Source organism: Bombina bombina, chromosome 3 (assembly GCF_027579735.1).
Source record: "Bombina bombina isolate aBomBom1 chromosome 3, aBomBom1.pri, whole genome shotgun sequence".
Lineage (NCBI taxonomy): Eukaryota > Metazoa > Chordata > Amphibia > Anura > Bombinatoridae > Bombina > Bombina bombina.
Genome location: NC_069501.1, coordinates 676,246,100 through 676,269,845, shown reverse-complemented (window position 1 = coordinate 676,269,845; position 23,746 = coordinate 676,246,100).

Here is a 23,746-nt window from a genome sequence, read left to right as displayed (position 1 = left end):
TCTTCCTGTGGTGAAGGCAAGGTTATGTCCAGCTCCTTGCAGATCTGTCCCATGTCTTCCGGTGAATGGCACATCATCCTCTTGCCTTTCCAAATTACTTGGAGGTGAAACGGATGGCCCCATCTATATGGGATGTTCAAGTGTCTCAGTTTGACCGTTAGAGGTCTAAGTTCCCTCCTTTTCAACAGCGTTCTGTGTGTCAGATTGTCAAATATTTGCAAGGAATCTGTTTTAAATTTGATCGGGTGTTTCTGTCTCGCCTTGTTCATTATTTCCTCTTTCATGGAGAAACTAGTGACCTTAACGATTATGTCTCTTGGTGGTTGGTCCCCCAAGGGTTTGGGTCTCAGGGCTCTGTGGAACCGGTCTAAAGCTACAGTAGCATCATCCCCTGTATCCAGTAGAAATGTAAAGAGGCCTTGTATATATAACTCAAGGTCTGCTGGAAGTATGTTTTCGGGACTCCCCTAATCCTAATATTGCTACAACGGCTCCTGTTCTCCAGGTCGTCAATTTTATTCTCCATTTGAGTTATGGCAACATCTTGTTCTGCAGTTTTAGCTCTAAGGAAAGTAAGATTAGAACAGGAGAGGTCCGCTTGTCCCTCCAGCTTCTCTACTCTTTGTCCCATGTCTGCAATGTCTTTTTTAAAATCTGCGATTTCCTCCCGGATACACTGTTTAACCTGGCTAACCAGGGAGGTAAAATCTTTTTTTAGATGGCAGGGAGTCTAAAAGAGCTTTAGGAATAGTGATAGTTGGATTCGGGACATCAGGTTCTGAGTCTGAAGATGATGATGGGGATCTAGGACTTTTTTCTGCAGCTCTAGAAATCACTGGGGTCTGATTTTCCAATGCTTTAAAAAAAAATGTTTACTGAGGGAGTAGGTCCTTGTTTTTTAGCAGTCTTATCCGGCGACATGGCTGCTTTGTAAGGTATTAAAAAGTCACAAATAAAAGAAAGCCCGCCTTGATTTCCACACTATGATGTAAATGTTGGAGTGTGCAAGTTGTTAGGAGAGGGGAAGGCTACAGGAGAGGGAAAGAAACGTTTTTATGTTCTCGCTGCAGGCAGCTGTCTCTTTAAATCTTCCAAATGAGTTTATATATAAGTAGTTATAAGCCCCTCTTCAGCAGTATTGCTTCCAAATAACTTTAATGGCGCTCTCCCGCCTTACCTCCTCCCCCGTGTATTAAAAAGTAAGGCACACAACGTAACAAGAGAATATTTTATGCGGATCTTGCCATCGGCATTGGTAAAAGCTTAGTCAGACCCCAAGTTGTGCTCTTCACAACTCCGCTTCTTATATAAACTGCAGTTTATCCCCCACGACAGTTTATGGGCCTACGCAGGATCGCCACATATACACAGTGCTTGTGTAAAGAAAAGATCTTACCCGCACAATGCCAGGCGACTGTTGTACTCCGGGTTGCTTTCACAGATATCCTCCGTGTCCGGCAGCTGCGGTATGCCACCGGAGCTGTATCTCGTAGTTTGCGATCTCCCACGTGGCTTGCTCCACTGCAGCTATAAACACCACTCCACTAAGCTCCAGTGTCGGTCGGTCACTTAGAGCCCATAGATATTTACTGCCACCCTGTTAATCAATGCAGGCAGGTAAAACCAGTCAATCCATGCTGTCACAAGAGTATTTTATTAACGTTTTGCCCCTAAGGAAACACGGAGCTCACAAAAGTGCAGCATCTCAGTTGAGCGCTGGTTCCACCCCCTGCCATCACAATACTTTTAGCTCAGAAAACAGGTTCTGTGAATACATCAGACTAAAGTAATTTGTGTGACCATAGTGTCACTTAAAGAACACATTTTTCCATCATTGACATGTACACATAACTATTGTATGAAACACATACCTGTATACTGTGCAGATTAAAATCCCTCATATCACAAATCACATTTTGCACATGCATGTTATAGAGTTTGACATGAGAATGAGTATAGGTCCTAGCATGTATCAATGTACATTGTATGCCCACATGGACATATATATATGACTGTACTAATCCCTCTCATCCTTTGACTCCTCCACAGAACCTCCTGTCACCAGGATGCAAACAGGCATGCCACCACCTCCACCACCACCACCAGTCACAGGCATGCAGCCACCTCCACCACCACCACCATTCACAGGCATGCAGCCCCCACCACCAGTCTTCAGGCAACCACATGAACATTATGCTCCCAGGCATGAGCAGGGTTGGATGGCTTCAGTAGAGGGCCCGGAAGTGATGCCACCACCATTGACATATTACCCCTGGCCAGAGGAATATTCTTCTTTTGGCTTTGAGGGGGAGCCAAATCAGCCACAAAGGGTCCATGTCTTTACTCCCCCAACACAATATCAGGGCAGTAATGGCTTTTACACACAGGGTATGTCACAAGAAGTGCAAACTGGACAGGCTGAGTAGTCACACACTGATCATCAATGTGACAACCAATCCACCCTGAGAGCTCCACCATCCTCTTCCCTTGGGAGAGCTCCACCATCCTCTTCCCTTGGGAGAACTCCTCCATCCTCTTCACTTGGGAGAGCTCCACCATCTGCAGATGAGCATATAGCTGAAATTACTCAAGCACCAGCAGATGCAGCTGAAGATGTCCCACCAGCACCAGCAGATGCAGCTGAGGATGTCCCACCAGCACCAGCAGATGCAGCTGAGGATGTCCCACCAGCACCAGCAGATGCAGCTGAGGATGTCCCACAAGCTCCAGCAGATGCAGCTGAGGATGTCCCACAAGCACCAGCAGATGCAGCTGAACCTGCACCTCAAGCACCTAGAAGCCCTGCTGCTCAAGAGCCTGTGGATGCACTGTATTCTCCCTGGGTGAGGAATACATTTCACTCCAGAGGATGCTCATAACAAGCTATGAGAGCAGACAAAGAGGCCAACAGAGGTTTCACAGGAGCCAAGAGAGGTTACTCAAGCGTAGCATAGAGCTGCAGAGGCACATGGCAGCATCATTAAATGGAATTGTTCAAAACCAGTAACAGATGATGAGAATTCTGTCTGATATGCAGATGCAGATGGACAATAGATGGCGGGAACAAAATCAACTCTTGGATGTGTTGGTTGAGCACTTTACACACCAGCAGGACACTGCCTCCAGCCTATCATCTGTGGCCAGCACACCAGCAGAAACCGAATAATTTTCTCAAACCAGGAGAACAAGGAAATTCACTACAGCCACCTCAGCTCCCTCATACAAGAAGCCAAAAAGAAATAAATATTCTTATAGTTCACCATAAATCTTGTCCTCTGTTATTTACCATATAATTGTCATCCACATCCATGTAAGGTGTGTTTTAGTACACTAATATTGTTAAAACATATAATAAGGCCTGTGTGGAAAATGGCCCAAAAAAGGTAATATTGTCCTGTTTATATGACTATAACTCACATCCACAATAGTTGTTTATGAAGGGTACAAATAGTAATATTCACTTCTAAGATGTAAATCAATGTATCTCACATCCAATATAAATTGACACATTGGTATATATAGTAGTGATGTTACTGATAGGGTGGGCATTATCAGGTGTTTTAAGTCTGCAGGTGAGAGGTTGTGGTGTCTGTGATTGGTTTGACACAATTGCAAAGAGGCAGCCTTCAAGAAGGTGTTAGAAATGATCATATGAGCCATCCTAGGTTTTGCTTTCAAATAAGAATACCAAGAGAACAAAGCAAGTGTTCTAATTAAATCTGAAAGTAGTTTGAAATAACATGCCCTATTTAAAAGAAGAAGGTTTTCTTTGGACTTGACTGTCCCTTTATATATTTTGGCATCAGTGCCAAGCTGTGTTAGCATTAGAATAAATTACACTCCAGTGGGTTCTAAAGAGATGAAGGTAATACAATTGAAAGTAAATAAACAAGTATATGTCCACAATGTGATAAAGTACCTACAAGCTCAATGTATTTGATTATGTTGTGGCTTGAAACTATTACAAATACACAAATAAACCTTAAAAAAGCAATATCATAGTATACTGGCCCTTTAACCTTGAAATGCTGCTTACATGTATGTGTTTGTTAAGGCTTCCAGGGAGTTATGTTGCTTTTTTAGTCAGTGCAAGGGTTCCTGCAATTTGTGGCGAGATGAGAATGGAGTAGATTTTCTGAAATCTGCGCGCGTAAGTCCTTAAGCTGTATATTGAATACCAAATTGCGTGTAGTCCTGTTAGTCTATGGGTAAAAAAAATACGGCCGAAGGGTGAAATATATGCGCGTAACTTGTATGCTACGCCGTATATATAATACCAAAATTGCGCAAAATCTGGCGCCGCCAGCTTTTGCGTGCGATGCTGGATATCGGATGGGGCCCCTCATATCTTTGTGTGCAATACTTTTTGTAATCATTTTTATTAGACAGTGTTTTTGTCTTGTGAAAAAATATTTATTTATAATAAGAGGGTAGCATACTGGATTTTGTTTACAACAAATCTTAAAGCTTTAAAATTTGAAATGATAGCTTTATAAAAAATAAGAACAATATACAAACAAGGCAGCTTCTGACATTTGTAAGTGATCCATTATGTAACTGTAGCCCTTAAGAGTCAATTAAGATGTGTTAAAGTTCTGCTCTGTTTTTGTGTTAAAATAATTTACATGTAAAGATATTATTTGCAACCAACATAAATATGAAGATAGATAGATAGATAGATAGATAGATAGATAGATAGATAGATAGATAGATAGATGGATAGATAGTGTAATATCCTTTACCTTATTAGGTGATTCATTAATAAAATAATTATAAGTCATATAAAAGGTTTTATTAAAAAGTATTATTTATAAATGCTCAAGGCTAGAACCATGTTGTAATCCTTTGAGAAGCAACATACAAAGACTAGGGTATGTAGTTACTTAGCACTCTTGTACATAAATCCTTTTATATATTGTCAAAAGCCTATAAAAAGGTTTCCAAGACAGCAGTAAGAGAATATAAGACTAAAAGTGTATTCTTAGACAAAGGAGCTTTGTGCCACTGAGCCTCTGCTGTTGTTATTTAACAAATATGAGTGAATAATCTTTTTGCAATACTGCTGTAGGTGTGTGTCTAGATATAGCTGCATTATTAGAACATGACCTCTTTTCTTATACTAACAATGTACATGCCCACCTGGGAAGAGATATATAGGTTGAAATTAGCCCACATGCTCAACTAATTTAAGCTTTCAGCTTTAAGCACAGTTGCATGTCCATTGGTTGTTGTGTGATATTTTTTCCCAAATAAGGCCCGGATTACAAATGGAGAGGTATTTTGCGCTTCCACTATAGCGCTAATTTATCTTGAAGTAAACTTTTTGCGCGCATCGGGTTACATACATACATATACATCTTTAAGCTTCTAACTTTTCGCACGCATCGGGTTGAGCTGGTATACAGCTAGATTACGAGTTTGGCGTTATGAGTGAAAAAGCAGCATTATGGCCCATAACGCTTCATTTTTCATAACGCTGCTATTACGAGTCTTGTCGGTATAGGTGTACTGCACACCTTTTAGCCTGTCACGCAACGTCAGTACTGCACTTTTAAAAAAGTCCTTTTTAAATGGGACTCCCATAGCGCCGTTATTACGAGTTTGCCTGGGAGGCCAAAAAGTGAGCTTACACTCTATAACCACAAAATCTGTACCGCCATCTAAAGTCAGCAGTTATGAGTTTTACTCTACAAAGCTGTAACATGAAACTTATAACTAAAGTGTTACAAAGTACACTAACACCCATAAACTACCTATTAACCCCTAAACCGAGGCCCTCCCACATCGCAAACACTATAATGAATGTATTAACCCCTAATTTGCCGCTCCTGAAATCGCTGCCACTATTAAAATGTATTAACCCCTATTCCGCAGCTCCCCGACATCATTGCCATTATAATAAAGTTATTAACCCCTAAACCGCATCAAAAGCACTATTTAAATATTATTAACCACTAATCTGCCGTCCGCCCACACCGCCGCAATAATAAACCTATTAATCCCTAAACCGCAAGCCCCTCACAATGAGATATACTAAATAAACTATTAACCCCTAAACCGAAAGCCCCCCACAACAAAATATAATAAAATAAACTATTAACTCCTAAACCTAAAGACCCCCTAACTTTATATTAAAATTACAATGTCCCTATCTTAAATTAAATTAAAACTTACCTGTCAAATTAAATAAATTAATCTTAAACTAACAATTAAACTAAGATAATTATTAAACTACAATTAAACTAACTACCAATTAAATTAAACTAAACTACACATTAAGAAAATCCTACTTCATCCATCCATTGAGCTCTCATCCTATTTGCTGTTTCAATCAGCCAATATTATTAAGCTCTCATTCTATTGGCTGATTGGAATAGCCAATAGGATGAGAGCTCAATCCTATTGGCTGATTGGAACAGCCAATAGGATTTTAGCAACTCTAATCCTATTGGCTGATTGGAACAGCCAATAGGATTTTAACAGCTCTAATCCTGTTGGCTGATTAAAATCTTTCAGCCAATAGGAATGCAAGCAACTCCATCTTGGATGACATCACTTGCATTGAAGTTCCAGTGTACGGTGGAGACCATATGAAGAGGATGCTCTGCGTCGGATGTCTTCAGGATGGACCCACTCCACGCCGTGGATGAAGATAGAAGATGCCGTCTGGATGAAGACTTCTTGCCGCCTGGATGAGGACTTCGCTGGATGGATGAAGATAGCAGAGGCCGCCTGGATGAAAACTTCTTCCCGCATGGATGATGACTTCGCCGGCTGGATGGATCCTTCAATCGGGACTTCAAGAACTGTAAGTGGATGGTCGGGGGTTAGTGTTAGGTTTATTTTAAGGTTTTTTTGGGTGGGTTTTAATTTTAGTTTAGGGTCTCGGCATGTAAAAGAGCTAAATAAGGGCAATGAACATACAAATGCCCTTTTCAGGGCAATGGGGAGCTTAGTTTTTTTTTAGAAATGTTATTTTATTTTGGTGGGTTGGTTGTGGGGGTGGTGGGTTTAACTGTTGGAAGGTGTTTGTATTTTTTTTTACAGGTAAAAGAGCTGTTATCTTTGGGGCAATGCCCCACAAAGGCCCTTTTAAGGGCCATTGGTAGTTTATTGTAGGCTAGGGTATTTTTATTTTGGGGGGCTTTTTATTTTGATAGGTCTTAGGGATTAGATTAGGTGTAATTCTTTTCTATTTTTGATAATTTGTTTCTTATTTTTTTTAATTTAGTGTTTGTTTTTTTTGTAATTTATTTATTTGTATTTTTATTAATTTTAGTGTTTTTTTTTTTTTGTAATGTTAGGTTTTAGTGTAAGTCAAGTTAGGTTTTATTTCACAGGTAAGTTTGTATTTATTTTAACTATTTAGTTAGTAAATAGTTAATAACTATTTACTAACTAGTCTACCTAGTTAAAATAAATACAAACTTACCAGTGAAATAAAAAAAAAACTTAAGATAGCTACAATATAACTATTAGTTATATTGTAGCTAGCTTAGGTTTTATTTCACAGGTAAGCATGTATTTAGGGTTAGGGTTACGTTAGGGTTAGAGTTAGGATTAGGGGTTAATGGATTTTTTAGTGGTAGTGATGTGGGAGGCCAGAGGTTTATGGGTTAATAACTTTAGTATAGTGGTGACGACATCAGGAGTGGCAGATTAGGGTTAATAATTTTATGTAGGTGGCAGCGATTTTGGGGGCGGCAGATAAGGGTTAATAGTTTTATGTAGATGGTGGCAATGTCGGGGGGAACAGATTAGGGGTGTATAGACTCGGGGTTTACGTTAGGGTGTTAGGTTTAAACATTAGTTTTATTTTCCCAATAGACATCAATGGGGCTGCGTTACGGAGCTTTTCATTCCGCAATCGCAGATGTTAGGCTTTTTTTTGCCGGCTCTCCCTATTGATGTCTATGGGGAAATCGTGCACAAGCATGTCAAAGCAGCGCTTGTTTTCGGTGCGGTATGAAGCTCAACGCAACCATTTTGCCCGCACAAGCCTACTTTTTTAGAACTCGTAATACCAGCGTTATAGGGAGGTGAAATAACGCCGCTATTGTGGCGGTCATTAAAATCCCTATAGCGCTCAAAACTCGTAATCTAGCTGATTATGAGTTGAAAGTAAAAGTTATCGTGCTCACGCTAACCTGATACACGCAAACAGCTTACTTCTAGCAAAATTAGACTATTGTGCAAAAGACAGCTTCCTCCCCATAGAAGTCAATAGAGAAAAAAAAGTTGAAACACCTGACTCGCGCTAAGCCAATCACATCACTAACCCTACATAAAAATTGGAATATTTCACACTCCATATAGCAGAATATTTCACATTTCCACATAGCACAATATGTACTTTTTATTCATAAATAAATATTTCTATATTTATCTAATGGTATTTTTACAATATATATTTATACATACATACATATATATATATATATATATATATATATATATATATATATATATATATATATATATATATATATATATATACTGATGTTGTGAGAACAGCTAAGGCTGTCAATCCTCCCAGTCAGACTAGTCTGCAGTGATTTTTAGACTGCCAGCTCAGAGCTAGTGGAGAGGTTAAGAAATAGCAGCCATAACAATGCTACTTCTTAATGGGACAGTAAACACCGAAAATTTTATTGTTTAAAAAGATAGATAATCCCTTTATTTACCATTCCCCAGTTTTGTGTAACTAACACTATTATATTAATATACTTTTTACCTCTGTGATTACCTTGTATCTAATTTTCTGCAGATAGCCTCCTTACCTCAGATGTTTAGACCAATTGCATATCAGGCAATTGGTGCTTACTCTTACCATTAAAAATAATTTTGTACAAAATTACGTTTCTAAAAATGTAAAACAAATAATTTATCCAAAATATTTTATTTAGGTTATACACATATATGTATCTTTCTATTTCTATTTTAATTTTTCATATTTTCCATGTGCTGTCCCTTCACACACCTCCCTTCCTTCTCATTGTGCAAGAAAAGGTGAAAATGCTGCATATCGTCTGTAAATCTGTCAGTGTGTTTGTGTGTGTATGATTGACAGCATGTATTTGTGTATGTGTGTGAGTGAGTCTTCCAAGCACACGTGTAGTGTCTCTGACTACAGTTGATAACGTCAGTAAAACTCCAAGTCTGACGCTCGTTTCGGGACTCCGCACACTACATCCGATGCTCACAAACAGCCGTGATAAACCCAATATTGCTCGCGCGCAACTGTTAGTGCGCCACTCATAATCTAGCCCTGAATGTGAATTTGAAGATGCAACGATTCAGATCCCTTGAAAATTTTTTTTTTTTTTAACTAAGTCAATAGGATAAATCTCCTTGCCACATTTTATAATGACTAATCATTTATTTTTAATGTTTTTAAATGCATCAGATGTCTCATTTAAAAAAAAAAAATGTACACATTAGTAACTTTTAAAATATTAAGCCCATATACTAAAATTTTTTTAAAATGTATAGTAATCGCAAAGTTAAGGAAACTTTCTTATCCAATCTAATATGTCGCTGAAAATTTGCCACAACATTGCATAAAACAATTATTATTATTTTTTAAGGTCCTCCAGAGTTATTACCTATGCTAATATATCCTAAAGAGGGATACGAAAAGGACTATCTGGATCAACATTTTTCAAACAAACATGCATGGTGTACAATAGAAAAATGTTTGCTTATGTTTAAATTACTATTGTTCTTTATAATAGTATACACTGACATTAAACTTTATTTATTATATTGAAAAGTTGGAAAAGATATGTATTCTGATTGGCTTTTAGGAACCAGGTGAGCATATGTAGGTGCAAGGTAAGTTTGCTTGGTCTCTGGAGCAAGGTGATCATACACAGGTATCAGGCAAGTACGCATGGTGTCTGGAGCAAGGTGATCATACACAGGTATCAGGCAAGTATGCATGGTGTCTGGAGCAAGGTGATCATACACAGGTATCAGGCAAGCATGCATGGTGTCTGGAGCAAGGTGATCATACACAGGTATCAGGCAAGTATGCATAGTGTTTGGAGCAAGGTGAGAATACACAGGTATCAGGAAAGTATGCATGGTGTCTGGAGCAAGGTGAGCATACACAGGTACGAGGTAAGTATGCTTGGTCTCTGGAGTGAGCTTACACAGGTATTAGGTAAGTATGCTTGGTCTCAGGAGCAAGGTGAGCAAACACAGGTATCAGGTAAGTATGCTTTGGTCTCAAGAGCATGGGAAGCATACACAGGAATCAGGTAAGGGTGCTTTGGTCTCAGGAGCAAGGTAGGTATGGCAATAACTAAGCCCAGACTGATGGGATGGGTGAGCTTTTATATTAACTTCCACACCTGTCATACAGGTGGGAGTTCCTATAATTAGGACATGGCCCCTTTAAATCTAGGCAGCGTGCCGCCGCATGTGCCTAGAGAGCTGCAGCCGCAGCTGAAGACAGGCTAGAGTTTCTAGGTGCCTCCACATAGGACGCCGAGATGGAGAGTAGCATTTTTTGGCTTTCGCCAAGACTGAACCAGAGGGGCCTGGTAAATATCCTCACAATCTGTATATATCTATACTTATATATACACACACACATATATATATATATATATATATATATATATATATATATATATATATATATATATATATATATATATTGTACCGAGAATACAAAAAAAAAAAATATATATATATATATATATATATATATATATATATATATATATACAGTGGGGCAAAAAAGTATTTAGTCAGCCACCAATTGTGCATGTTCTCCCACTTAAGAAGATGAGAGAGGCCTGTAATTTTCATCATAGGTATACTTCAACTATGAGAGACAAAATGTGGAAACAAATCCAGACAATCACATTGTCTGATTTGGAAAGAATTTATTTGCAAATTATGGTGGAAAATAAGTATTTGGTCAATATCAAAAGTTAATCTCAATACTTTGTTATATATCCTTTGTTGGCAATGACAGAGGTCAAACGCTTTCTGTAAGTCTTCACAAGGTTGCCACACACTGTTGCTGGTATGTTGGCCCATTCCTGCATGCATATCTCCTCTACAGCAGTGATGTTTTGGGGCTGTCGCTGGGCAACACGGGCTTTCAACTCCCTCCAAAGGTTTTCTATGGGGTTGAGATCTGGAGACTGGCTAGGCCACTCCAGGACCTTGAAATGCTTCTTACGAAGCCACTCCTTCGTTGCCCGGGCGGTGTGTTTGGGATCATTGTCATGCTGAAAGACCCAGCCACGTTTCATCTTCAATGCCCTTGCTGATGGAAGGAGGTTTGCACTCAAAATCTCACGATACATGGCCCCATTCATTCTTTCATGTACACAGATCAGTGGTCCTGTTCCCTTTGCAGAGAAACATCCCCAAAGCATGATGTTGCCACCCCCATGCTTCACAGTAGGTATGGTGTTCTTTGGTTGCAACTCAGCATTCTCTCACCTCCAAACACGACGAGTTGTGTTTCTACCAAACAGTTCTACTTTGGTTTCATCTGACCATATGACATTCTCCCAATCCGCTTCTGGATCATCCAAATGCTCTCTAGCATACTTCAGATGGGCCCGGACATGTACTGGCTTAAGCAGGGGGAGACGTCTGGCACTGCAGGATCTGAGTCCCTGGCGGCGTAGTGTGTTACTGATGGTAGCCTTTGTTACGTTGGTCCCAGCTCTCTGCTGGTCATTCACTAGGTCCCCCCATGTGGCTCTGGGATGTTTGCTCACCGTTCTTGTGATCATTTTGACCCCACGGGGTGAGATGTTGCATGGAGCCCCAGATCGAGGGAGATTATCAGTGGTCTTGCATGTCTTCCATTTTCTAATTATTGCTCCCACAGTTGATTTCTTCACACCAAGCTGCTTGCCTATTGCAGATTCAGTCTTCCCAGCCTGGTGCAGGTCTACAATGAGAGAGAGAGAGAGAGAGAGAGAGAGAGAGAGAGAGAGATTTGAAGGAGCATCAATTGTTAATAAATAGCTCTCTAAGTGGGTGCAATGTTTCAATAAGGATACATGGAGCTTATACCCCCCCCCCATATGTATCCCCATTGCACAGTAAACGCTATCATTTAAACATGTTTCACTAAAAATATTCTTTCAAGTACATCAATACTGAAATAATGTTTCTTTTCAGAACTGAAATGCATTAATGAATAATGATTACAATGCAACTAAATAAATCTCATTTCATAATTCTAAATTCTGGACCAATTACTTGGATAGGCATTGTATTTATGATCTAAGTGACTTTTTTTTTTCAAAAACGTGATCTTCTATATTTTGTTACATTTCCTGTATCTGGTGAGTCAAACGTGTTTTTTTTAGTTGTTTTTTTTTTGGCGGGGGGGGGGGTTCAGGAGAAACTTTGCATATGTTAGTTGTGTATTAGTGTGCGTAAGTTCCACCCAAGAACTATAGGGGGTGTGGCACAGTACACCATTTTGAAATTGTATATATACAAAATTCGGATAAAACTGTTTATGTTCCAAATATAAAAAAGGGAGGCTTCTCCACATCTAAGATTGCTCCTCTTCATCTTACCGAAACTTGTGAGGTAAGCTGTAAAGACGGGAAGGAAAACTGAAGGCACCACAATGTTGTATTATGTTTGAGATTTGATTGTGAAGAGAACATAGTAAACATAAATTAAGTTAAGGTTAAATGCCCAAATAGAAACTTTGCAAAGTAACACTTCTAAACACCAAAGGGTGCACCTTTCTTTGTCCAAACTGAAGCTTGTTCAATAGCTTCAATAGCAGGTCAATATACATGAAGAAAAAATTGTGTATGTTCTGGGAAAAAGCTGTTTGCCAGATACCCAGTAAACTGAGATTATAGGTGCCAGCATATTTGTGAGTTCTCTATTATTTTTCTTCAAAACCAAATCTTAAACATAATACACTATTGGAGCGACCTCCGTTGTTCCTTCATGTAAAAGTGTGTCTCCATAATGAAGGAATCATGTGCAAGAGGCAGCTTACCCCTGCTTAATGCTGCTAGACAACTGTAAGCTATCCATATAAAACTGTATTTTAGGTTTACCATTGGATGAATCTTACTAGAGGATAATCAATAACTGATTAGTACATCAAAGTAAGAAAACTGGTATCTAAACATAAACAATAAAATTGTTCCTGGTTCAGGCAAAGCAATGGACTGTATTTCAAACTTAGTTGAGTAGAAGGTAAAAGACCTCAGTTTCTTTATTGTGACTTTTATTGTAGCTGCAACTTTTCTTTGAGTAGAAAAATGACTTTTTTTGCATTCTTTTCAGAGCTACAAGAATACTTTAAACATACCAAAATAATTCCTTATTTAGTCCAACAAATTAGTACTCAATCAAATAATAGTTCTATTGTCATTTAAAAATATGTAAACTACAGTTTAAAAATATTTTCTTTAGTATGTTAAATACCAAATTACTAAATGTTCAATATAAATCACCTTATTTAAATGTAGGTGACCTTGAATTTGTTTGTCCATTAATAAATGTAGACAACATCTCTATGCAAGGTAAAAATCACGCAATTAAATTTTTATCTAATTTGAATACTACAAGGAACCAAACAAACCTGATGGATTTTGCAGTAGCAGCTTGTTTAAAAAAAATAACTTTATTAAATTTAGCCCTATATTAGCATTTATATATTTTCCCTAGAAAATAAAAATAAATAAATACTTTAGGGTAATGGATCTGTAGTCAGGTAAAATATCAAAGCTTTGGCTTAGAAACTAACAAGGTGAGAAAGGAAAAATCAACAGAATTAATAATGATAAAAATACATGGGAAAGATAATGTAATTTATAAATATATAGCACAAAAGAGAATGAGGAGAGTGACTCAGTTAAACAGACAAAGAGAAAGCAAGTCTATAATGATAAATAGATTTGCAAGTGTTACCTGGCAGTGCTTTGGTCGTATAATGTAATATTTTTTACAATTTATTTTCATCTTAACACTTATATTTCATATATTTTCTACTAGGAAAGATAAATTTAACAACACATTTGCTTTATACATTTATATCTATGGATGCAGCACAGCATGTGTTCCTATTTATCATTTGCCAAATATCTGCATTATTATAAAAATAGTTTAACGGGATAAAACAAAATCTACATATAATTTTTAATTTGAAATTATGTATTGTCTTTGTTACAGTTTTTTTGTTTGTTTGTTTTTACTTTACATAACTCCTCCGAGTTAATATATTTGGTCAGATTGCAAGTGGTGCACTATTAAGCACTTTTGCTTGAGCGTAAACCTCGATAGAAGTAAGCTTTTTGCACGCATCGGATAGCATGAGTATTACAAGATAAAAGAAAAAGTTTGCACGCATGTAAATCTTAAAGTGGCGCAATGGAATACTTCTATGCTATAAACAGATGTTCTATAATATAGACGAATGTGGTGAAGAAAAATGTGGATGGTGATAGAGAAACACCAACCACAATTCTCTAAACCTGATGGTGTATTATATAAGCTGCTAAATGTGTAAAAAGACACAGAAAATGGCCCCTCAAAGACCAATCCTGTGTCTTGAAAAGAAAAATTGGTAGAGAAAAGAGAGGTATACACAGCGCAAGAGAAAAACAACACAAATATACCTAAATAAGATAAACATACATACAGCTAGGTGCTGAAATAAAATGTCCAATAGTGATTCACTTGGTAAAGGAATCCAGTAAGGGGAGTCAGTCTACTTACGGACAGACCCTCAATCAAATGAGGTAAGTCATGGCACATGAAAAGAGGGTGTATTTCACCCATGGCGTTTGGATAGTAATGATGTCACTGTCAGAGGATTCCCCTGTTTTTTAACCCCTTAACGACACGAGTCGTACAGGGTACGTCGCACACAACCTGGTCTTTAAAGACCAGCGACGTACCCTGTACGACTTTGGGGATTAAAGCGGCTGGAAGCGATCCTGATCGCTTCCAGCCGCTTTACAGTTATTGCAGTGATGCCTCGATATCGAGGCATCCTGCAATAACATTTTTCCCCCATCCGATGCAGAGAGAGCCAGTCTGTGGCCCTCTCTGCACCGGCATCGATGGCCGCAATCGTTGGTGGGTGGGAGCTGACGTGGGAGGCGGGTGGGCGGCCATCGATGAAAGGCTGAAGAGAAAGGAGGGCGGGATCGCGGGCGGGGCTGTCGGGAGCGCGCACCGGAGCGCGCGCGTGCACGGGGGGCGGCGGGCGCGTGCACGGGGAGGGAGCGGGTGGGAACCGCTTCACTACAGAAAACAAATTGTATACAAGTGGCAGTAAGGGGGGATAAAATCCCTAATGAAAGTTAATCTAAGGGATCTGGGAGCGGGTGGGGGATTGGTCTGTGGGGAGGGGAGCTACACTACAGAAAAAAGGAAAGTAAATAAAAAATAAATAAAAAAATACATTTTTATTTGCAAACTGGGTACTGGCAGACAGCTGCCAGTACCCAAGATGGCTCCCAGTAAGTTAGAGGTGGAGGGTAGAGAGCTGTTTGGGGGGGATCAGGGAGGTTGGGGGCTAAGGGGGGATCCTACACAGCTGCATATGTAAATATGCTATATAATTATTTTTTTTTTAAATACACCTTTTATTTTAGTACTGGCAGACTTTCTGCCAGTACTTAAGATGGCAGGGACAATTGTGGGATGGGTGAGGGAAGAGAGCTGTTTGGGAGGGATCCTGGGGTGTGATGTGTCAGGTGGGAGGCTGATCTCTACGCTAAAGCTAAAATTAACCCTGCAAGCTCCCTACAAATGACCTAATTAACCCCTGCACTGCTTGGCATAATACACGTGTGGTGCGCAGCGGCATTTAGCGGCCTTATAATTACCAAAAAGCAACGCCAAAGCCATATATGTCTGCTATTTCTGAACAAAGGGGATCCCAGAGAAGTATTTACAATCATTTATGCCATACTTGCAAAAGTTATTTGTAAATAATTTCAGTGAGAAACCTAAAATTGTGAAAAATTTTATGTTTTCTTTTTATTTGATCGCATTTAGCGGTGAAATGGTAGCATGAAATATACCAAGATGGGCCTAGATCAATACTTGGGGTTGTCTACTACACTACACTAAAGCTAAAATTAACCCTAGACGCTCCCTACATGCTCCCTAATTAACCCCTTCACTGCTGGGCATAATACACGTGTGATGCGCAGTGGCATTTAGCGGCCTTTTAATTACCAAAAAGCAACTCCAAAGTCATATATGTCTGCTATTTCTGAACAAAGGGGATCCCAGAGAAGCATTTACAACCATTTATGCCATAATTGCACAAGTTGTTTGTAAATAATTTCAGTGAGAAACCTAAAGTTTGTGAAAATATTTGGGAAAAAGTGAACATTTTTTTTTATTTGATTGCATTTGGTGGTGAAATGGTGGCATGAAATATACCAAAATGGGCCTACATCAATACTTTGGGATGTCTTCTAAAAAAAATATATATACATGTCAATGGATATTCAGGGATTCCTGAAAGATATCAGTGTTCCAATGTAACTAGCGCTAATTTTGAAAAAAAAGTGGTTTGGAAATAGTGCTTCTTGTATTTATTCCCCTATAACTTGCAAAAAAAACCAAAAATATGTAAACATTGGGTATTTCTAAACTCAGGATAAAATTTAGAAACTATTTAGCATGGTTGTTTTTTGGTGGTTGTAGATGTGTAACAGATTGTGGGGGTCAAAGTTAGAAAAAGTGTGTTTTTTCCATTTTTTTCCTCATATTTTATCATTTTTTTAAAGTAAATGATAAGATATGATAAAAATAATGGTATCTTTATAAAGTCCATTTAATGGCGAGAAAAACGATATATAATATGTATGGGTACAGTAAATGAGTAAGAGGAAAATTACAGCTAAACACAAACACCGCAGAAATTTAAAAATAGCCCTGGTCCTTCAGGGAAAGAAATTGAAAAATGGCCTTGTCCTTAAGGGGTTAAAAAGGACCCTCACGTCTCCCTGACTGACCCTCAATCGGATAAGAAATGGCACTGCACTTTAGAGGAGGGGGTGTTTTGCCCACGTCATTTGAATAATTATGAAGTCACTGTCAGAGTGTTTTTTTGGAATTCAAGCATCCCTCACTTCTCCCATACAAGAAAACATCATAAGCAGAACATAGCATAATTCAGTTTAATAAAAACATTAAACACAAACTGACAGTACAATCTTACTTACATTCTATAACCTCAATCAGGTATGAGGTATTACAACATAAGGTATCACAACAGCATGTAACATAAAATCCGGTCTTGTGGCAAACAATAGTCTCTCTGCGCTCGGGCAAAAAAGAAAAATGCTGGGTAGAGACTATGGGTCTATTTATCAAGCTCCGAATGGAGCTTGATGCCCCGTGTTTCTGGTGAGTTTTCAGGCTCTCCAGAAACACAAGTTATGAAGCAGCGGCGGACAGAAATCAACCCAATCAAATATGATGATGATGGGTTAATTGACACCTCCTGTTAGCGGCCACTCACTACTTTACATTGTAGCAAAGTGTAATTTCTTCAGTGTTGTCACCTGAAAAAATATAATCAAATATTTACAAAAATATGAGGGATGTACTCACTTTTGTGATATACTGTACATTCATTGCCAAAAATATTGCCAAAAATATTGGCACCCCTGCATTTCTGTCAGATAATGCACTACTTTGCCCGGAAAATTGTTGCAATTCCAAATGTTTAGGCAATTTCATGTTTATTTCTTTTGTTTGTATTGATATGTCACAAAAAAAGTGGAGAAAAAAAAGTAAAATCTTACACATTCCACTCAAAACTCAAAAAATGGACTGGACAAAATTGTTGGCACCTTCTCAAAATTTTAAGAAATTATTGCATTCCAAGTTTGTGATGCTCCTGTAATTTGTAATTAAACTCACCTGTATCAATTAACAGGTGCTGACAATATAGAAATAACACCGGCAACCAGTTTAAATGGTGAAAAATTGACTCAACCTTTCTGTTGTGTGTCTCTGTGTGCCACACTGCGCATTGGGGAAGAGGAAGAGCAAAGAATTGTCTGAGGATCTATGAACAAAAATTGCAGAAAAGCATGGACAATCTCAAGATTACAAGTCGATCTCCAGAGATCTTAATGTTCCTGTGTTCACTGTGTGCAACATTGTCAAGAAGTTTACAGTCCATGGCACTGTAGCTAATCTCCCTGGACGTGGAAGAAAGAGAAAAATTGATCAAAGATTGCAACAAAGGATTGTTCGAATGATGGATAAAGAACCTCGATCAACTTACAGACAAATTCAAGCTGACCTTCAGGCACAGGGTACAAATGTGTCAGCTTGCCATCTGAATGAAAAGGGACACTATGGTAGGAAACCCAGGAGGACCTCACTGCTGACACAGAAACATAAAAAAGCCAGATTGGAGTTTGCCAAAACTTAATTGAGGAAGCCAAAATCCTTTTGAAAGAATGTGCTGTGGACAGACAAAAATAAAATGACATCTTTTTGGTAAAGACCATCATTCTACTGTTTTCAGAAAAATAAATGAGGCTTTTAAAGAAAAGAATACAGCCCCTACAGACAAACATGGTAGAAATGTACTGATGTTTCAGGGTTGCTTTGCTGCTTCAGGCACTGGATGTCTTGACTGTGTGCATGGTATTATGAAATCTGAAGACTACCAAAGAACTGTGTGGTGCAATGTAGGGCCCAGTGTCAGAAAGTGAGGTCTCCGTCAGAGGTCTTGGGTCTTACAGCAGGACCATGACCCAAAGCACAGCTCAAAAAGCACCCAGAAATGGCTTAAGTCAAAGCACTGGAGAGTACTGAAATGGCCAACAATGAGTCCAGATCTCAATCCCATAGAGCAGCTGTGGAGAGATCTTAAAACTGCAGTTGGGAAAAGAAACCCTTCCAATCTGAGAGACCTGGAGAAGTTGGCAAAAGAAGAGTGGTCCAAAATTCCAGTGGTGTAAGAAACTCAGTAAGAAACTCAGTATTTTTTTCCAAGGGGTGTGCTACCAAATATTAAATTGAGGGTGCCAATAATTTTGTCCAGTCCATTTTTGGAGTTTTGCATGGAAGGTTTCAGATTTGGCTTTTTTTTTCTCCACTTTTTTGTGTCATACCAATACAGACAAAAAAATAAACATGAGAATGCCTAAACATTTGTAATTGCAACAACTTTCTGGGCGAAGTGGTGCATTATCTGACAGAAATGCAGGTTTGTCAATATTTTTGGCCATGACTGTACCTTTTAACCCTTATAACTATTTTAAAATATTTATTTGAATTATTTTTTTATCAGATAGTGTTTATATGAGTGTAACTGTAATTTTTTTTATATATTTATTGTTGTGTTTGGTTTAACTTTTTTTAAATGCACTACCTTTTATGCGAGGGTTTCAGTCATACTAACCTTGTCCAATCCACTCTTCAGCTAGCACACAGAGGTTTTTATCAGATAGTGTTTATATGAGTGTAACTGTAATTTTTTATATATTTATTGTTGTATTTGGTTTAACTTTTTTAAATGCACTACCTTTTATGCAAGGGTTTCAGTCATACTAACCTTGTCCAATCCACTCTTCAGCTAGCACACAGAGGTGTTAGTTTTAGTGAACATCAGACATTTTTTTAATTTCTACTTTAACTTCTGAGCAGTGCAGTGGTGTGTGCCTGTGTTAGCTTGCTGTCTTTTTTTTTTTTTTTGTAAAATTGTGCAGAATAAGATTTTTTTCTTGCAGTGCAATGTTAACTGCACACATACTGCATACTTTTATTTCACTCTAGGGAACCAGGGAATTGTTTTTTCTTTAATTTAATGTTAAAGAGTTGTAGCTTAATATTATTAATATTGCAGTGGGGGCATAGCTGCTGCTGCCACTTATCCCTTTGTGCTTTGTGGTGTTTATCATCAATTAAGGTAATTCAATTTAGTAAACTTTTACCTGCTTTGTCCAAGGCTCTCTAAGTTGTCCGTGTTCTCCTCCCTTGGAGGTGTATTTTTGAGTTGTATGTGCTGTCAGATCTATCTACCTAGTCCAGTAGCTCTGCTGCCTGTTGCTTCCTGCTGCTGCTGCAACTCCTGCTCCTGAACTTTCTGGTTTGTGGTGGTCATTATCGTTTAAAATAAAAAAATCATAGTAAACTTTTAGCCGCTGTGTCCAAGGTTCCCTAAGCACGTCCTTGTCCTCCTATCATGGACATGTATTTTGGGGGTTTGTGACCAGAGGCCTACTTAGTTCAGTTTATCTGCTGCCTGCTGTTTCTGACACTCTAGCTTCTGCCCTTCCCGCTCTGTGGTGGTCATCATCAGTGAAAGTAAAACATCATAGTTAACTGTTACTCACTGTGCCCAAAGGTCTCTAAGCACGTCCTTGTCCTCCTCTGTAAAGGTGTCTTTTTTTTTTAGATTAATATACTGTCATACCTACCTAGTCCAGAAACTCTGCTGCCTTGTGATGTGGCCACTCCAGCTCCTGAACTTCCTGCTCTGAGTTGGTCATCAACAGCTAAAGTAAAATATTGTAGTAAAGCTGCTGTGTCCAAGGGTTCTTGTCCTCCTTCCTTCTAAGTTTATTTTTTAAATGTATGTACTGTCAGGCCTATCTACCTAGTCCAGTAACTCTGCTGTTACTACTGATACTGCCCTTCTTTGAACTGAGTCTACAAACTAACTAGTGTAACAACAAACTTGTAATGGAGCAGCTGTGTGAGAAAGTGAGGAATGTGGGTAATTTAGCATGAGGTATTTACAAAAAAATGAGAGAGCTGAATGAAAAAAAAATATTTTGTATATGAAGGTTGTAGTGGTGCATTTAATTTACATTTATTGTTTCTAAAACTTATATTTCTAAAACTTGTTTATAGTTTCAATTAGTGATGTCGTGAATAGTTCGCCGGCGAATAGTTCCCGGCGAACATAGCATGTTCGTGTTCGCCGCGGACGGCGAACATATGCGATGTTCGGTCCGCCCCCTATTCTTTATCATTGAGTAAACTTTGACCCTGTACCTCACAGTCAGAAGACACATTACAGCCAATCAGCAGCAGACTCTCCCTCCCAGACCCTCCCACCTCCTGGACAGCATCCATTTTAGATTCATTCGGAAGCTGCCTTCTTAGTGAGAGGAGGGACAGTGTAGCTGCTGCTGATTAAATAGGGAAATCGATAGCTAGGCTAGTCTATTCAGTGTCCACTACAGTCCTGAAGGACTCATCTGTTCTCTGCTGTAAGGACAGCACCCCAAAAAGCCCTTTTTAGGGCTAGAACATCAGTCTGCTTTTTTTTTTTTCTGTGTAATCTAATTGCAGTTGCCTGCCTGCCAGAGTGTGTGTACTGTGCCCACTTGCCCAGTGCCACCACTCATATCTGGTGTAACAGTAGTGTACATTTAAAAAAAACAACACTTTTTTGACTGTGAAATAATAGCAGACAGCTGCCAGTACCCAAGATGGCCGCCAATAAGGCAGATGGGGAGGGTTAGAGAGCTGTTTTGGGGGGGATTAGGGAGGTTGGGGGCTAAGGGGGGATTCTACACCACAGCATATGTAAATATGCTATAAAAAATATATATATTTTTTTAAAAATCTTTTATTTTAGTACTGGCAGACTTTCTGCCGGTACTTAAGATGGCGGGGACAATTGTGGGGTGGGGGAGGGAAGGGAGCTGTTTGGGAGGGATCAGGGGGTCTGATGTGTCAGGTGGGAGGCTGATCTCTACACTAAAGCTAAAATTTACCCTGCAAGCTCCCAACAAACTACCTAATTAACCCCTTCACTGCTAGCCATAATACACGTGTGACGCGCAGCAGCATTTAGCGGCCTTCTAATTACCAGAAAGCAACGCCAAAGCCATATAAGTCTGCTATTTCTGAACAAAGGGGATCCCAGAGAAGCATTTACAACCATTTATGCCATAATTGCATAAGTTGTTTGTAAATAATTTCTGTGAGAAACCTAAAGTTTGTGAACAATTTTTTTTATTTGATCGAATTTGGCGGTGAAATGGTGGCATTAAATATACCAAAATGGGCCTAGATCAATACTTTGGGTTGTCTACTACACTACACGTAAGCTAAAATTAACTCTACAAGTTGCCTACATGCTCCCTAATTAACCCCTTCACTGCTGGGCATAAAACACGTGTGGTGCGCAGTGGCATTTAGCAGCCTTCTAATTACCAAAAAGCAACGCCAAAGCCATATAAGTCTGCTATAATGGCATGTCTGGCACACAGTGTTGGGGCAAGGGTCCATCTGACCACTGATACCTGGTCTGCAAAGCATGGTCAGGGCTGGTATATCACCTACACTGCGCACTGTGAAGCGGGTGTAACCCTTACACTACCTGATCGATACAACATCATACCTGATGTTTTAAAGCACGTTATTCCAAACAATTTAGGAATGTTAGGTGATTTATGCCCTTTATGGATTAAAACCAGACTCTGCATCAACTATATAATTTTCCATGGGCGTTTTGCCATGGATCCCCCTCCGGCATGCCACAGTCCAGGTGTTAGTCCCCTTGAAACAACTTTTCCATCACTATTGTGGCCAGAAAGAGTCCCTGTGGGTTTTAAAATTTGCCTGCCTATTGAAGTCTATGGCAGTTCGCCCGGTTCGCAAACTTTTGCGGAAGTTCGCGTTCGCCGTTCGCGAACCCAAAATTTTATGTTCGCGACATCACTAGTTCCAATAAGTTTTGGTCCCCCAGTTACCAATGAATCTTATGATTGTTTGCATATCTTAACCTCTTAAGGACATAAGACGGAATGTTTCCATCATAAAACAATTGAGCAAACTGAAAGCTGTGTCCTTAAAGGGTTAACAGTATAATTATGTGGCTAAATGGAATGTTTTCAGAGCTTCCCAATTTAGTTTTTAACAATAATGTTATCTGAATTTTCGGCCAGATGAACGGAAAATTTCACCCATGCACATGTTTAGTATATGGCAAGGTGTTTACCATATGACAGCACAAATAAACACATATATACACATTTACTTACACACTTTTGAGCCCTCCCATTCAATATTTTTAAACATGATATATATATATATATATATATATATATATATATATATATATATATATATATATATATATATATATATATATATATATATATATATGGAAAAATGCACAAATAGAATATACCACTAACCAGTAGTGGTATAAACTCTGGAACTAGTTAAGCGCAAAGCCAAGGGAGAAAACTAAACATAAATCAGGATATAATGGTGTATAAGAATGGTGTATAAAAATGTGGATACCCTAATGAAAGCTGCTGGAAACAATGTCCCCCAAATAAGCGAAATATCTTTTCCAAATTTTTCTAAAATAAAAATGTAATACAGAAGGGATATGGGGAAAATGTAACCAGCGCTAATAATAGGAAGCCAAAAGGTATTTGAATATCTAAAAAGTGGTTATTTCATATGTATGTAAAATAATATTAAAACAGTAAAATATTAAAACCTATAACCTGCAAAAGTAATCTCATATAGATAAAAATAAGAAAGTAAATATAAATCTCACAAAGATGTATATCACAATACAGCAAATATAGATAAAACAACAATCTCAATCAGATGTAAATAAAAACCCATAGATGGAAAGTGATAAAAGTCTCAACATAAGAAATCCCAATTGGTGTCAATAGGGTGTAGTTATAAAAGAAATAAGCCGTTTGTGTTTCTTTCCTTTCAACTTCAAGCACCCTCCAAACGGTGAACTCCAGGTAATCCCCGTAGG